Here is an 18,700-nt window from a genome sequence, read left to right on the forward strand (position 1 = left end):
TTATATCAATTTGAAATAAGTTAAATTTTATTAACTGTGTAATAATTTATATCAATTTGAAATAAGTTAAATTTTATTAACTGGGCAATAATTTATATCAATTTGAAATAAGTTAAATTTTATTAACTGTGTAATAATTTATATCAATTTGAAATAAGTTTAATTTTATTAACTGGGTAATAATTTATATCAATTTGAAATAAGTTAAATTTTATTAACTGTGTAATAATTTATATCAATTTGAAATAAGTTAAATTTTATTAACTGTGTAATAATTTATATCAATTTGAAATAAGTTAAATTTTATTAACTGGGTAATAATTTATATCAATTTGAAGTAAGTTAAATTTTATTAACTGTGTCATAATTTATATCAATTTGAAATAAGTTAAATTTTATTAACTGTGTAATAATTTATATCAATTTGAAGTAAGTTAAATTTTATTAACTGGGTAATAATTTATATCAATTTGAAATAAGTTAAATTTTATTAACTGTGTAATAATTTATATCAATTTGAAATAAGTTAAATTTTATAAACTGTGTAATAATTTATATCAATTTGAAATAAGTTAAATTTTATTAACTGTGTAATAATTTATATCAATTTGAAATAAGTTAAATTTTATAAACTGTGTAATAATTTATATCAATTTGAAATAAGTTAAATTTTATAAACTGTGTAATAATTTATATCAATTTTAAATAAGTTTAATTTTATTAACTGTGTAATAATTTATATCAATTTGAAATAAGTTAAATTTTATTAACTGTGTAATAATTTATATCAATTTGAAATAAGTTAAATTTTATAAACTGTGTAATAATTTATATCAATTTGAAATAAGTTAAATTTTATAAACTGTGTAATAATTTATATCAATTTGAAATAAGTTAAATTTTATTAACTGTGTAATAATTTATATCAATTTGAAATAAGTTAAATTTTATAAACTGTGTAATAATTTATATCAATTTTAAATAAGTTTAATTTTATTAACTGTGTAATAATTTATATCAATTTGAAATAACTTAAATTTTATAAACTTTGTTATAATTTATATCAATTTGAAATAAGTTTAATTTTATTAACTGTGCAATAATTTATATCAATTTGAAATAAGTTAAATTTTATTAACTGGGCAATAATTTATATCAACTTGAAATAAGTTAAATTTTATTAACTGTGTAATAATTTATATCAATTTGAAGTAAGTTAAATTTTATTAACTGTGCAATAATTTATATCAATTTGAAATAAGTTAAATTTTATTAACTGTGTAATAATTTATATCAATTTGAAATAAGTTAAATTTTATTAACTGTGTAATAATTTATATCAATTTGAAATAAGTTAAATTTTATTAACTGGGTAATAATTTATATCAATTTGAAATAAGTTAAATTTTATTAACTGTGTAATAATTTATATCAATTTGAAATAAGTTAAATTTTATTAACTGGGCAATAATTTATATCAATTTGAAATAAGTTAAATTTTATTAACTGTGTAATAATTTATATCAATTTGAAATAAGTTTAATTTTATTAACTGGGTAATAATTTATATCAATTTGAAATAAGTTAAATTTTATTAACTGTGTAATAATTTATATCAATTTGAAATAAGTTAAATTTTATTAACTGTGTAATAATTTATATCAATTTGAAATAAGTTAAATTTTATTAACTGGGTAATAATTTATATCAATTTGAAGTAAGTTAAATTTTATTAACTGTGTAATAATTTATATCAATTTGAAATAAGTTAAATTTTATTAACTGTGTAATAATTTATATCAATTTGAAGTAAGTTAAATTTTATTAACTGTGTCATAATTTATATCAATTTGAAATAAGTTAAATTTTATTAACTGTGTAATAATTTATATCAATTTGAAGTAAGTTAAATTTTATTAACTGGGTAATAATTTATATCAATTTGAAATAAGTTAAATTTTATTAACTGTGTAATAATTTATATCAATTTGAAATAAGTTAAATTTTATTAACTGTGTCATAATTTATATCAATTTGAAATAAGTTAAATTTTATTAACTGTGTAATAATTTATATCAATTTGAAGTAAGTTAAATTTTATTAACTGTGTAATAATTTATATCAATTTGAAATAAGTTAAATTTTATTAACTGGGTAATAATTTATATCAATTTGAAATAAGTTAAATTTTATTAACTGTGTAATAATTTATATCAATTTGAAATAAGTTAAATTTTATTAACTGTGTAATAATTTATATCAATTTGAAATAAGTTAAATTTTATTAACTGTGCAATAATTTATATCAATTTGAAATAAGTTAAATTTATTAACTGTGTAATAATTTATATCAATTTGAAGTAAGTTAAATTTTATTAACTGTGCAATAATTTATATCAATTTGAAATAAGTTAAATTTTATTAACTGTGCAATAATTTATATCAATTTGAAATAAGTTAAATTTTATTAACTGTGTAATAATTTATATCAATTTGAAGTAAGTTAAAATTTATTAACTGTGCAATAATTTATATCAATTTGAAATAAGTTAAATTTTATTAACTGTGTAATAATTTATATCAATTTGAAATAAGTTAAATTTTATTAACTGGGTAATAATTTATATCAATTTGAAGTAAGTTAAATTTTATTAACTGTGCAATAATTTATATCAATTTGAAATAAGTTAAATTTTATTAACTGGGTAATAATTTATATCAATTTGAAATAAGTTAAATTTTATTAACTGTGTAATAATTTATATCAATTTGAAGTAAGTTAAATTTTATTAACTGTGTAATAATTTATATCAATTTGAAGTAAGTTAAATTTTATTAACTGTGTAATAATTTATATCAATTTGAAATAAGTTAAATTTTATTAACTGTGTAATAATTTATATCAATTTGAAATAAGTTAAATTTTATTAACTGGGCAATAATTTATATCAATTTGAAATAAGTTAAATTTTATTAACTGTGTAATAATTTATATCAATTTGAAGTAAGTTAAATTTTATTAACTGTGCAATAATTTATATCAATTTGAAATAAGTTAAATTTTATTAACTGTGTAATAATTTATATCAATTTGAAATAAGTTAAATTTTATTAACTGTGTCATAATTTATATCAATTTGAAGTAAGTTAAAATTTATTAACTGTGCAATAATTTATATCAATTTGAAGTAAGTTAAAATTTATTAACTGTGTAATAATTTATATCAATTTGAAATAAGTTAAATTTTATTAACTGTGTAATAATTTATATCAATTTGAAATAAGTTAAATTTTATTAACTGTGTAATAATTTATATCAATTTGAAATAAGTTAAATTTTATTAACTGTGCAATAATTCATATCAATTTGAAGTAAGTTAAAATTTATTAACTGTGTAATAATTTATATCAATTTGAAGTAAGTTAAAATTTATTAACTGTGCAATAATTTATATCAATTTGAAATAAGTTAAATTTTATTAACTGTGTAATAATTTATATCAATTTGAAATAAGTTAAATTTTATTAACTGGGTAATAATTTATATCAATTTGAAGTAAGTTAAATTTTATTAACTGTGCAATAATTTATATCAATTTGAAATAAGTTAAATTTTATTAACTGTGTAATAATTTATATCAATTTGAAATAAGTTAAATTTTATTAACTGTGCAATAATTTATATCAATTTGAAGTAAGTTAAAATTTATTAACTGTGTAATAATTTATATCAATTTGAAGTACGTTAAAATTTATTAACTGTGCAATAATTTATATCAATTTGAAATAAGTTAAATTTTATTAACTGTGTAATAATTTATATCAATTTGAAATAAGTTAAATTTTATTAACTGGGTAATAATTTATATCAATTTGAAGTAAGTTAAATTTTATTAACTGTGTAATAATTTATATCAATTTGAAATAAGTTAAATTTTATTAACTGGGTAATAATTTATATCAATTTGAAATAAGTTAAATTTTATTAACTGTGTAATAATTTATATCAATTTGAAGTAAGTTAAAATTTATTAACTGTGTAATAATTTATATCAATTTGAAATAAGTTAAATTTTATTAACTGTGTAATAATTTATATCAATTTGAAGTAAGTTAAAATTTATTAACTGTGTAATAATTTATATCAATTTGAAATAAGTTAAATTTTATTAACTGTGTAATAATTTATATCAATTTGAAGTAAGTTAAATTTTATTAACTGTGTAATAATTTATATCAATTTGAAATAAGTTAAATTTTATTAACTGTGTAATAATTTATATCAATTTGAAATAAGTTAAATTTTATTAACTGTGTAATAATTTATATCAATTTGAAGTAAGTTAAATTTTATTAACTGTGTAATAATTTATATCAATTTGAAATAAGTTAAATTTTATAAACTGTGTAATAATTTATATCAATTTGAAATAAATTAAATTTTATTAACTGTGTAATAATTTATATCAATTTGAAATAAGTTAAATTTTATTAACTGTGCAATAATTTATATCAATTTGAAGTAAGTTAAAATTTATTAACTGTGTAATAATTTTTATCCATTTGAAATAAGTTAAATTTTATTAACTGTGTAATAATTTATATCAATTTGAAGTAAGTTAAATTTTATTAACTGGGTAATAATTTATATCAATTTGAAATAAGTTAAATTTTATTAACTGGGTAATAATTTATATCAATTTGAAATAAGTTAAATTTTATTAACTGTGTAATAATTTATATCAATTTGAAATAAGTTAAATTTTATTAACTGTGTAATAATTTATATCAATTTGAAATAAGTTAAATTTTATTAACTGTGTAATAATTTATATCAATTTGAAATAAGTTAAATTTTATTAACTGTGCAATAATTTATATCAATTTGAAATAAGTTAAATTTTATTAACTGTGTAATAATTTATATCAATTTGAAGTAAGTTAAATTTTATTAACTGTGCAATAATTTATATTAATTTGAAATAAGTTAAATTTTATTAACTGTGTAATAATTTATATCAATTTGAAATAAGTTAAATTTTATTAACTGTGTAATAATTTATATCAATTTGAAATAAGTTAAATTTTATTAACTGTGTAATAATTTATATCAATTTGAAATAAGTTAAATTTTATTAACTGTGCAATAATTTATATCAATTTGAAATAAGTTAAATTTTATTAACTGTGTAATAATTTATATCAATTTGAAATAAGTTAAAATTTATTAACTGTGTAATAATTTATATCAATTTGAAATAAGTTAAATTTTATTAACTGTGCAATAATTTATATCAATTTGAAATAAGTTAAATTTTATTAACTGTGTAATAATTTATATCAATTTGAAGTAAGTTAAATTTTATTAACTGTGCAATAATTTATATCAATTTGAAATAAGTTAAATTTTATTAACTGTGTAATAATTTATATCAATTTGAAGTAAGTTAAAATTTATTAACTGTGTAATAATTTATATCAATTTGAAATAAGTTAAATTTTATTAACTGTGCAATAATTTATATCAATTTGAAATAAGTTAAATTTTATTAACTGTGTAATAATTTATATCAATTTGAAATAAGTTAAATTTTATTAACTGTGCAATAATTTATATCAATTTGAAATAAGTTAAATTTTATTAACTGTGTAATAATTTATATCAATTTGAAGTAAGTTAAATTTTATTAACTGTGCAATAATTTATATCAATTTGAAGTAAGTTAAATTTTATTAACTGTGCAATAATTTATATCAATTTGAAATAAGTTAAATTTTATTAACTGTGTAATAATTTATATCAATTTGAAGTAAGTTAAATTTTATTAATTGTGTAATAATTTATATCAATTTAAAGTAAGTTAAATTTTATTAACTGTGTAATAATTTATATCAATTTGAAATAAGCTAAATTTTATTAACTGTGTAATAATTTATATCAATTTGAAATAAGTTAAATTTTATTAACTGTGTAATAATTTATATCAATTTGAAGTAAGTTAAATTTTATTAACTGTGCAATAATTTATATCAATTTTAAATAAGTTAAATTTTATTAACTGTGTAATAATTTATATCAATTTGAAATAAGTTAAATTTTATTAACTGTGTAATAATTTATATCAATTTGAAATAAGTTAAATTTTATTAACTGTGCAATAATTTATATCAATTTGAAATAAGTTAAATTTTATTAACTGTGCAATAATTTATATCAATTTGAAATACGTTAAATTTTATTAACTGTGTAATAATTTATATCAATTTGAAATAAGTTAAATTTTATTAACTGTGTAATAATTTATATCAATTTGAAATAAGTTAAATTTTATAAACTGTGTAATAATTTATATCAATTTGAAATAAGTTAAATTTTATTAACTGTGTAATAATGTATATCAATTTGAAATAAGTTTAATTTTATTAACTGTGCAATAATTTATATCAATTTGAAATAAGTTAAATTTTATTAACTGTGTAATAATTTATATCAATTTGAAATAAGTTAAATTTTATAAACTTTGTTATAATTTATATCAATTTGAAATAAGTTTAATTTTATTAACTGTGCAATAATTTATATCAATTTGAAATAAGTTAAATTTTATTAACTGTGCAATAATTTATATCAATTTGAAATAAGTTAAATTTTATTAACTGTGTAATAATTTATATCAATTTGAAATAAGTTAAATTTTATTAACTGTGCAATAATTTATATCAATTTGAAATAAGTTTAATTTTATTAACTGTGTAATAATTTATATCAATTTGAAATAAGTTTAATTTTATTAACTGTGTAATAATTTATATCAATTTTAAATAAGGTTAATTTTATTAACTGTGTAATAATTTATATCAATTTGAAATAAGTTAAATTTTATTAACTGTGTAATAATTTATATCAATTTGAAATAAGTTAAATTTTATTAACTGTGTAATAATTTATATCAATTTGAAGTAAGTTACATTTTATTAACTGTGTAATAATTTATATCAATTTGAAGTAAGTTAAATTTTATTAACTGTGCAATAATTTATATCAATTTGAAATAAGTTTAATTTTATTAACTGGGTAATAATTTATATCAATTTGAAATAAGTTAAATTTTATTAACTGTGCAATAATTTATATCAATTTGAAATAAGTTAAATTTTATTAACTGTGTAATAATTTATATCAATTTGAAGTAAGTTAAATTTTATTAACTGTGCAATAATTTATATCAATTTTAAATAAGTTAAATTTTATTAACTGTGTAATAATTTATATCAATTTGAAATAAGTTAAATTTTATTAACTGTGTAATAATTTATATCAATTTGAAATAAGTTAAATTTTATTAACTGTGTAATAATTTATATCAATTTGAAATAAGTTAAATTTTATAAACTGTGTAATAATTTATATCAATTTGAAATAAGTTAAATTTTATTAACTGTGTAATAATGTATATCAATTTGAAATAAGTTAAATTTTATTAACTGTGCAATAATTTATATCAATTTGAAATAAGTTAAATTTTATTAACTGTGTAATAATTTATATCAATTTGAAATAAGTTAAATTTTATTAACTGTGTAATAATTTATATCAATTTGAAATAAGTTAAATTTTATTAACTGTGTAATAATTTATATCAATTTGAAATAAGTTAAATTTTATAAACTTTGTTATAATTTATATGAATTTGAAATAAGTTTAATTTTATTAACTGTGCAATAATTTATATCAATTTGAAATAAGTTAAATTTTATTAACTGTGCAATAATTTATATCAATTTGAAATAAGTTAAATTTTATTAACTGTGTAATAATTTATATCAATTTGAAATAAGTTAAATTTTATTAACTGTGCAATAATTTGTATCAATTTGAAATAAGTTTAATTTTATTAACTGTGTAATAATTTATATCAATTTGAAATAAGTTTAATTTTATTAACTGTGTAATAATTTATATCAATTTTAAATAAGTTTAATTTTATTAACTGTGTAATAATTTATATCAATTTGAAATAAGTTAAATTTTATTAACTGTGTAATAATTTATATCAATTTGAAATAAGTTAAATTTTATTAACTGTGTAATAATTTATATCAATTTGAAATAAGTTAAATTTTATTAACTGTGTAATAATTTATATCAATTTGAAATAAGTTTAATTTTATTAACTGTGCAATAATTTATATCAATTTGAAATAAGTTAAATTTTATTAACTGTGCAATAATTTATATCAATTTGAAATAAGTTAAATTTTATTAACTGTGCAATAATTTATATCAATTTGAAGTAAGTTAAATTTTATTAACTGTGCAATAATTTATATCAATTTGAAATAAGTTAAATTTTATTAACTGTGCAATAATTTATATCAATTTGAAATAAGTTAAATTTTATTAACTGTGCAATAATTTATATCAATTTGAAATAAGTTAAATTTTATTAACTGTGCAATAATTTATATCAATTTGAAATAAGTTAAATTTTATTAACTGTGCAATAATTTATATCAATTTGAAATAAGTTAAATTTTATTAACTGTGTAATAATTTATATCAATTTGAAATAAGTTAAAAAAAAAACAAAAAATTAGAATTCTCCTATGAACAATTTGAGGTGTTTTTTTTATATTTTTTATAAGTTTTTATGAATAAACGCTAGTATGTACATAAAAATTTAACCCAAAAGATACATTTGAGCAAAAAGTTAAAACCGCCATGTTTTTCTTAAGTTTTCATTGGTAAGCAAGATTCCTTTTATCCAATCAGGATGGGATAAGTGTTTTACTCGTCCAATCAGAATGTGACTAGGTTTTTCCTTACCAACGACACCGTTTTTTTTTTTTTTGTTTATTAGCCATTTGGAATATTCCACTTTCCTTTTAAAGGGATGTCAGGATGATAATAGTCAAAGCAAATTAGTGCAGTAATATATAAATAATGCAAGAGAGCCACTGACACATGTGCAGCAGCAGTGACATCTCACATATGCAAATGAGCAAGTCGTGCATGAGGTGGCGTCACAGCAGAGGAAGAGGAGGGAAAGAAAAGCATAGAAAAAAGAACTACGTGGGCGACCAAAGGACATGGAAACATGAGAGGAACATTTAAGACAAAATGCAATCCAAACTTTGAACAAAAAAAAATGGTCAGACGACCGTGTGCCATTGGGCAAGCTGCAGACATAGCAGCAGAAAGAAAAAAGAGATTTAAAACCTGCATGATAAGAGGACAGGCAGACATACCAACATTGGGAGAAGAAAAAGCATGTGTTTGACACGGCAGTATTTTGTTAATAACAAGGTGAACTTTGGAAACAAAATGCAATGCACTGGTTGAAAAGCGCTGTTAATAAATGCCTTTTATTTCAATTAGAAAAAAAAAGCTTGTTCTTTGGTGACTGTCTTGGATACAATGTGTTGGGTCCGTTAAATATAACAACACCGTTAAAAAAGATTAACGATTACATTACAATAATAATAATAATAATAATAATAATAATAATAATAATAATAAAAACAATAATAATAATAATAATAAAAACAACAATAATAATAATAATAATAATAATAATAATAATGATAAAAACAATAATAATATATATAAAAAAAAATAATAATAGCAATAATAATAACAATAATAAAAACAATAATGAAAACAACAACAATAATAAAAACAATAATAATAATAATTACAATAATAAAAATAATAACAATAATAATAACAATACTAAAAATACAATAAAAACAATAATAATAAAAATAAAAATAATAATTACAATAATAAAAATAATAACAATAATAATAACAATAGTAAAAAAATAATAAAAACAATAATAATAAAAATAAAAATAATAATAAAAACAATAATAAAAATAATAGCAATAATAACAACAACAACAATAAAAACAATAATAATAAAAGCAATAATAAAAACAATAATAATAATAAGACATGATGCCCTTAACAAAAAATGCCAAGTCAGACATAATTCCACTAATACAGATAAAAGAATGAACCACCTAATGTATGTGGACGACCTGAAATCTTTTGTAAGGACAAAAAAAAAAAAAAAGAAGTAGAGATGCTAATAAACACAACCAGAATCTTCAGCCAGAATATCTGAATGGAATTTGGTATAGAAAAGTGTGCATTGCTAGTTATAAGAAGGGGAAAACTGAAAGTAACAGAAGGTATGAAATTATCCAACCAAATCGAGATCAAGGGATCAGGTGAATATGACATCTACAAATATTTGGGAGTTCTCAAAGAAAAGAAAAGAAAAATGGGAAGAGAAACAGCTACATGGGCGATTCATAAGGGTGACAAAAAAATGAGACTAATGACAAAACTTGGACATGGCCACAAAAAGGAAAACTAAATGGAGAAACTGACTCCCTAATAACAGCCACACAAGATAACACGATTAGAACCAATCACATCAAAGAAAAGATGGACAAAACAGGACAAAACAACAAATGCAGACACTGTGGACAAAGAGACGAAACAATAAACCACATAAGCAAATGCAGAAACTAGCCCAAAAAGAATACAAGAATAGACACGATCAATTCAGGAAAGCAGTACACTAGGAATTATGCAAACAACTGCATTTTGAACACCCAGAAAAATTGTACAAGCACAAACAGGCAGCAGTACTTAAAAAATCGACGAGATGTCATAATAGTTAACAAGAAAGAAATGTCTTGCCAGATCATAGATTTCATCATTCCGGCAGACCATAGGGTGATTATTAAGGAGATGAATAATCAGAGCAAATACACGGAACTGGCGAAAGAGATGAAAAAGGATATGGGAGATTCATCTGCAAAAAGATCTAGCTAATTTGCATATTCTTTTAAACATTCATTTTAATTAATTCCCTATTAGTTTTTTTCGGTTTTCTTATAGGATGATCATCATATTCCACATGATTTATACTTGCATAATATTTGCTTAAAAAGGTTATAGTAAGTCAAAGTAGCACTAATAATAGTAAGAGCACTAGGAACAATCCCAGAAAAACTTTGAAAAAAAAAATGCGAGAGATTGGAATCAGAGAGCTGGTTGAGACATTATAACAGATAACAGTAAGGAAAACGGCTGAAATATTAAGGAAAACCCTTGAATGCTGCAACTAATGCACATGAGATACAGGCGTTAGCCGCACCATATAGAAACTGCTACAAAAGTGAAACACAAAGAAAACCTACATTAAATCAAGAAAACTGACTAAAATAGATTAAGAAACTATTAATTGAATACGAGGGAAAAAGCAGAAATGGGACCACATTGTTTCTGGCTTGGAAAATACGTGTTAGGCGGCTTGCTATGAAAACGACTGGTCTATCAACTGAAAAAATAACTAGTGACGACTGTTTTTGCTTTGTTTCTATGCTAGACTTTCATACACGACGTCAGATTCATATTAATATGTAACAACGACGACGTTATATTATAATATATAGATTATTTGGAACCGTTATTGCTATTATTAGTTCTTGTACCACTAACATTACTATCATCATTATTATTATTATGTTTTTTTCAATGTTACACACACACACATATATATATATATATATATATAGTAATTTATAAAATATATATGGCGATTAAGCTACACTGAATATTCTGCGTTTCATCCACTGTAGGATTCGTCAGGCTTATGCGCAAATTCTGTGGTTGCTTCTTGTTTTTATATATGTTGAGGATTTCTAGTTAGCCAATCAGCTTTCTAGTATCCACCGCGCCCCTTCCTATCAGCCAATGGGCATGCATTTTATCGAACAAAGGATCTGTTTTTGAACTAGGTTAGTGATTTTAGGTAGATCTTTTCCCTCCTTTTTTTTTTTTATATATATATATAAATATACCTATGTAGCAACCACAGAATTTGCGCATAAGCCTGACGAATCCTACAGTGGATGAAACACAGAATATTCAGTGTAACTTAATCGCCATATATATTTTATAACTTACTAACTAGCTCTACCTACGTATTGAGCACTTTTGAAGTAAATACTTAAAGTTTACGCATAAATCTATACTTCCGTATATTAAATTTATGTAAGTAAATGAAGTAGTTATATATATATATATATATATATACTCCTATAATTTTTTCGTGTGTTGATATTCATATTACAAACCCTTTTTTCCATTTATTTAAAGAGAAAATACAACTTTGTTATATATGGGTTGTGGTATTACATTCATCTGCAAAAGATCTAGCTAATTTGCATATTCTTTTAAGCATTCATTTTAATGAATTCCCTATTAGTTTTTTTTCGGTTTTCTTATAGGACGATCATCTTTAGTTAACTATTACGTGTAATTATATTCATGCAGATGTTCTACATGATTTATACTTGCGTAATATTTGCTTAAAAAGGTTATAGTAAACACAAACCTCTGTCTATATATATTTATGCATGCGTGTTTAAAAAATATTGCCTCACAAACTCCTCTGTCAGTTTTTGGTTAACAGACATGAAACTTAATATATAGGGTATTCGAACCCATGCAAAACTTTATATTTGGGTTTTAGCCAGGGAAAATCTGTGCAAAAGTGTGTAAATTAAAAAATATGGAATATGCCAGGTGATGGTCGCATGGTGGCATTACGAATATGCATGTGTAACGTAATAGCTATTAGTTTATGCTCTAAATTTTAGCCTTGCAGCAAACATGTCTACATAGCAAAGTCATTAATATCGAACGAAAAAGTAAATCGTACGTTAAAAATTTTGATTTTGATTCTCGGTGGTGGCACACGAGTCATTTTTTTAACGTTTGAAATCATTACTATATATTGGGTTTGATATAATATAATAATAAATACGAAATATGCATTAATAAAAAATCATGTTTAAGCATATTTTATGACCGGGTGGCCTGCTAATATATATATATATATATATATATATATATATATATATATACACTTCTTGCAAATACTAACAACCATTTCTGCAAGGTCTGACGAGCCTGTTGGATCGTAAACATGGTCCAACATATGAAACATATGTAACCAAACAGATAAAACGGTAATAAAAAATAAAACACATATTTGCTCAGCAATAGTATTGAGCACTCTCTTCAGGTTTTTACTAATTACCAGTTTTACCAAATATATATATATACAAATAGAGAGAGAGAGTGAGAGAGAGATAGAGAGAGAGAGAGAGAGAGAGCAAGAGAGAGAGAGAGCGAGAGAGAGAGAGAGAGAGAGAGAGAGAGAGAGAGAGTAATAATAAATATATATAAGTGAGGATAAGTGTGTATGTGTGAGGACACTTCTCAATCTAATATACTCAATGTTTTTTATTTAAAGACTTGAAATTTGGTATATAGGGTATTCAGACATGTGGAAACTTATTAATCGGTTTCATCCAGAAAAAAGGGCTGCTAAGGGAATAAAATTGAAAAATTGGTACTTGTGGGGGGCATTGGATTTTTATCTGTTTGTCAATTTTTTCATGGCTGCATCAACGATAACGATATATATATATATATATATATATATATATATATATATATATATATATATATAACACCAAAAGATGGAGGAAATGAGGAAGCATGGCTGTGGAAATCTTTTTACCCGAATACGATGTCCAGCATATTAAAAATATACCATTTGCTGTAAAAATCTAATGGATAAATATCTGAAGAAGTTGGTGGGGACAGGATATTTTTACGGAAATATTAATCGTAAAATTGCCAACTCATAAATGAAACAGCTGTAATGAAAAAATCCAGGAAATAAACGAAGTTTATAAAAAGAAAACGTGAGTCTTTGAATTTTCAACAAAATTTTGCTCATATATATATATATATATATATATATATATATATATATATATATATAAATATATATATATATAACAACAATAGTAATTAATAAAAACCTGAAGAAAGTGCTCAATACTATTGCAGAACAAATATATATACTGCCGTTTTATCTGCTTAGTTACATATGCTTCGGTTACCAAATCGTATCAACGATCCTATAACTTCATCAGACTTTACTTTTCTGGATCGTTGATATGATTCAGTAACAGAAGCATGTGTAACTAAGCAGATAAAATGGCAATATATATATATATATATATATATATATACACTCTTCACATTCGTAAATAATGCTCTGCAATAAATTTTACCCATAGTTGAATGAAATCTGAGGGAAATTTATGAATTTGTCAAGGTTATTAGTGTTTTAAAGCATCTCTCGGGGATTGTACTCAACTTGCCATTTTCGCAATGCACATTGGCAACCCTACATACAACATGCTGATCTACCGCCAGATTTCATTGCAACCCTGGCTCAGAAAGGAAACACATTAAATCTGCCGGTAACAAACTTGTATTGATTATTTGTTTTCGGAGATGGCCGGTCCAGAAAGTGACCGCTTACTCTAAACATAATCCAGAGTTGAACTGAACAAGATGGGAAGTTGTCACGTAGACCAACACCAGTGAAATAAGATGGCAATTTCGAGTACCGGCTCGATATTTCCTCCGCTTTAATAAAACCGCCAAGATAATTTATGTTCCAAGGTCAAGGCAATCCTAGATATTCGGTTCCCATCATCGGCTAATGGATTCGTCGGTTGGTCTCTTTTGTTTTATTGCAGATCAACCGCCAACGGTTGGAGGTTATTTAATGTCGAATCTGTTCATTTTTGCACAAGGTTTCATGCTTTAAATTCTTTGTATCTCATTCCCAAATACGTCTGAGGATGGAGTATTGTTGCCACATCTGGGGAGGAGCTCCTAAGAGTATCCATTTCTGCCTTGACAGGGTACAAAACCGTCTTCGAAATCTAGTGGGCAAGGACCGTTTCACCTTTCACTTTCCTACAAATGAGATATGGGATAATCACGTTGACACACAAGCTTCTCATCAGATCACTGAAGTTAAGCAACGTTGAGCCTGGTCAATACCAAATGGATGACCAATTTGGGAATTCCAGGCACTGTATGTTGGAGGACGTCGACATCTGCCGGCAAGAGTTGCAAAATCTGAGCGTTAACATCCCCCTTAATGGGGATATACATGCAACTGGGGATCGCTTGTCGATTTCATACTCCCATAGAACTTCCTCTTTTGGAGGAAGCCTGTTAAACCCGCATAGGGTTAGTACCGTTGTATATATGTATATATATATATATATATTTTTTTTTACATGGGGTTCACCACTTATCAAGGCCCAATGGCCACTCAGGGATAAGGTTTATTGTGTGTACAGTAATCAAAGAGATAGTGTAGCAATAGTATTGGAGAATTGGTAAGGTGTCATTACTTAGGGGGGGCGGTTCATCAGGAATTTGTTTGTGCTGGACTTGAAGACATCCAGGTTGAAGTCAGGAGAGAAACAGGCAAGCAGAACAGAGTTTCACAGGCGTGCAGTTCTAAGAAAGAAGCTTTGTTCATGGTATCTACATTTTTATTTAGGCACAGATAGGGAGTAGGAAAATTATTGACGGTGGTTTCAGCTAGTCGGGTGTTTTTTGAGAAAGATTGGCGAGGGGGGACCAGAGAATTGAGCTCAGACGAGCACCTGCCATGGAAATAATGATAGAACAATGACAGGCTCGCTACGTCTCTTCTGTGGGAAAGAGGTTGCAGGGTAGAGAAAAGGGCATCCCCCACCAAGCCAGAGTCTATTTTGTACTCTGGCAAGGCAGGATAGGCTGTTTTTAGCAGCTCCCGCCCAGATATGGCAGCAGTACTCAATCTTTGGACGTACTTGGCTCTTATATAGATAGAGAATTGCATCATTAGTGAGATATCTTCTGGAGCGGTAGAAGGATCCCACCATTTTCCCAGCAACCTTGGCCACAGTATGTGTTCCATTTAAGATCAGGTGTAAAGGTCAAACCCAGGAGCTTATCAAAGCCTGGGCCTCCCTTAGATGAGAGCCATCCATTTCAATTGATGCCAGATGGGGATCAGAGCGTTTATGATGTAGAGATAGGAGCTTGGTCTTAGATGCATTAAAGGTAACCAGCCACGTCTTTCCCCACTGTACCACGTGCTCAAGATCAGAGGAGAGAGAATCAGAGAGAACATCATCATTTACAGCCTTTGATGTGTTGCCGTAGATGGTCGTGCCATCAGCATAGATGTCAACGAAAGATTTTAGTATGTGTTTTGGGAGATCATTGATGTAGATCAGGAAGAGAGTTGGGCCTAGTATGGACCCCTGAGTGACTCCAGCATTAATACTGTGGGCCTCTGATTTCTGCCCATCAACAACTACTCTTATGAGCCTATCTGAGAGAAATGACTTAATGATAGAGAAAACATTTCCAGTTATACCGTAGCTGGAAATCTTGTGTAGTAGCCCTTTATGCCAAACTTTATCGAAGGCCTTTATATATATATATATATATATATATATATATATATATATATATATATATATATATACATATATATATATATATATATATATATATATATATACATATATATATATATATATATATAAATTTACTTGATTCCTCCAGCCTTGACAGACGTGTTTTAAATATTCTCTCTAGTGCTTTTTCTTTTAATGATTTGGAATTCATTCCATTTGCGATTTTTTCCAAGGAACTCTGCCTTTTGGATCATTTTGGACCACTTGGAATTTATCCATTAGATTAGAAATTTTTAATTCGACCGTTTTGGATTTTACCATTCTTGGATTTTTTACCCTTCACCGGACTATCCATTCATGTGAAATCTTTTTATCATTTTTCTTTTACCTCCTATTCCCCTTACCTCACCCTTTTTTTAAACCAAGTAAGATCTTTGACTTACTTGTAGTTTCATTAAATACTTTTATATGCAAAATCCGATCCCGCATTTTGCTAATTCCTGCCCTCTGATGAGAAGGAGAGTATTTCTTCGAAACTCCGCGGATTAAGGACTATCAACTTATCTTGTGCTTCCTTTTTTAAATTAAATGTTTTTAACTCTTTTTCAAGATGTCTTTTAAAATGTTTTATTAATCATTTGTTCATATATATATATATATATATATATATATATATATATATATATATATATATATATATATATAAATGAGATGTTGTGAGTCTCTCCGCTCTCATAGCAGATGTTCGATTAAGCCCCAATCTATGCACCCCCTGCAAAACATTCGCAGCAAATACTCATCAAACTATAAGAACTGGCAATAACTTTCCTTACTCTCTATCTCTGCCTTAAACTAAACAACAATACCATAGGAGAGTTTCTGTCCTCGAACTGCTTGGCTGTAAAACAAAATACTGTGAGGTTGCTTCCCAACTGCCTATAACATGATCGTTTTCAAGTCTAATGTAAATAAGTTCTTGTTGTCTTAAATACCAAATTTCAACTATTATCGATCATCATGGTGTTGTCTCAGCATCTATCCGGCACTCTCGAGTGGCCTTTGAGCCTTGATAAGTGGCAACCCCCTTATCTATAAATCTAGTAAAAAAATATATAAATATATTCATTCACGGTTTAAATGTTTGTGTAATTAATTTAGATGTCACTTTCGAACGCGCCCCTGTCATATCAAAGAACTTATTGTTGATTTTATATGCCGGGCCTTTCTGCTTGTGTGGTAATAAAACTTCTCAAATGCACCTGTGATACGAGGCTGTGAAAATCTCCTGTTCCCTCTTTCATCGGATTATTTTGATTATCGATACTTATCGAAGACATTCCGATATAAAACCTATCTAAGAACACTGCTAGGCACATAATGTACCTTCGTATGAAATTTCATAAAAATCGGCCCAGCCGTTTTTGAGTTCCTAAGGAACGAATGAAATCGTTTTGACAATGTTTTATATTGCTGCTGTGATAAAAGCAATAAAAGTACGATGCTATAATAATGTCATTGTTTGTTCGTGACAAACGAATAAAGTCAGTGAGAGTAGTTGAGTGGTAGTTGGACTCATGGCAGTTAATGAAAGTTGGCCTCTCGAACTCACTAGCCTACTGCGTTCTGTTGATTCCAAATCCAATCATTTACTATCAGGTTGAGAAAAAAGTTCTTGCGGTTTTTAACTTTTAAATTCAGGCAAACATATCTCGGCTCAAACAAAAAACTTATTGATCGAAATAAGCACCACCAGAATCAACACACTTTTGTCAACGCAAAACAAGTATATTTGTGTCAGTAACGTAAAAGTCTTGCATTCTGGTGGCGATGACGTAGCTAAAGGCTTTTTTGATATCGCTTAGGTTTTTGAAGCATTTCTCATGCAGAAAGTTGTCGAGATGCTTGAAAAAGTGGTAGTCGGTAGGTGAGAAGTCTGGAGAGTATGGTGGATGAGGCAGAGTTTTGTGGCCCAATTCGTTCAACTTCTGCAGGATCGGTTTAGTAACGTGCAGCCGGACATTGTCGTGGAGGAGAATTGGGCCTTTTCTGTTGACTGATACTGAGTGTTGTAGTCGAAGTTTCTGATGTATTTCATTCGTCGTAATGGTTGCACCTGCATTAAAAAAAAACTAATGAATGAGACGGTCGCAGACCACCACAAACAGTTAACATGACCTTCTTTTGGTGCAACTCTGGCTTCGGGAAATGTCGTGGAGCTTCGTCAACATCTAACCACTAAGCTGAGTGTCGCTGGTTATCGTAAAGAGCCCACTTTTCATTACAAGTCACAACCCGATCGAGAAACGGGTCGTTCTTGTTGTGTA

General features: G+C 25.0%; 1 protein-coding gene across 4 annotated transcripts in view; it reads right to left on the reverse strand.

Moving 5' to 3' along the window:
- The window catches only part of LOC145263057 (uncharacterized), a 1,096,083-nt gene that overhangs the window by 26,121 nt on the left and 1,051,262 nt on the right, over positions 1 to 18,700 (reverse strand). The gene's annotated exons all lie outside the window — the stretch shown is intronic.

This window comes from Euprymna scolopes, chromosome 38 (genome assembly GCF_053919585.1).
Source record: "Euprymna scolopes isolate OS-2025 chromosome 38, ASM5391958v1, whole genome shotgun sequence".
Classification (NCBI taxonomy): Eukaryota; Metazoa; Mollusca; class Cephalopoda; order Sepiida; family Sepiolidae; genus Euprymna; species Euprymna scolopes.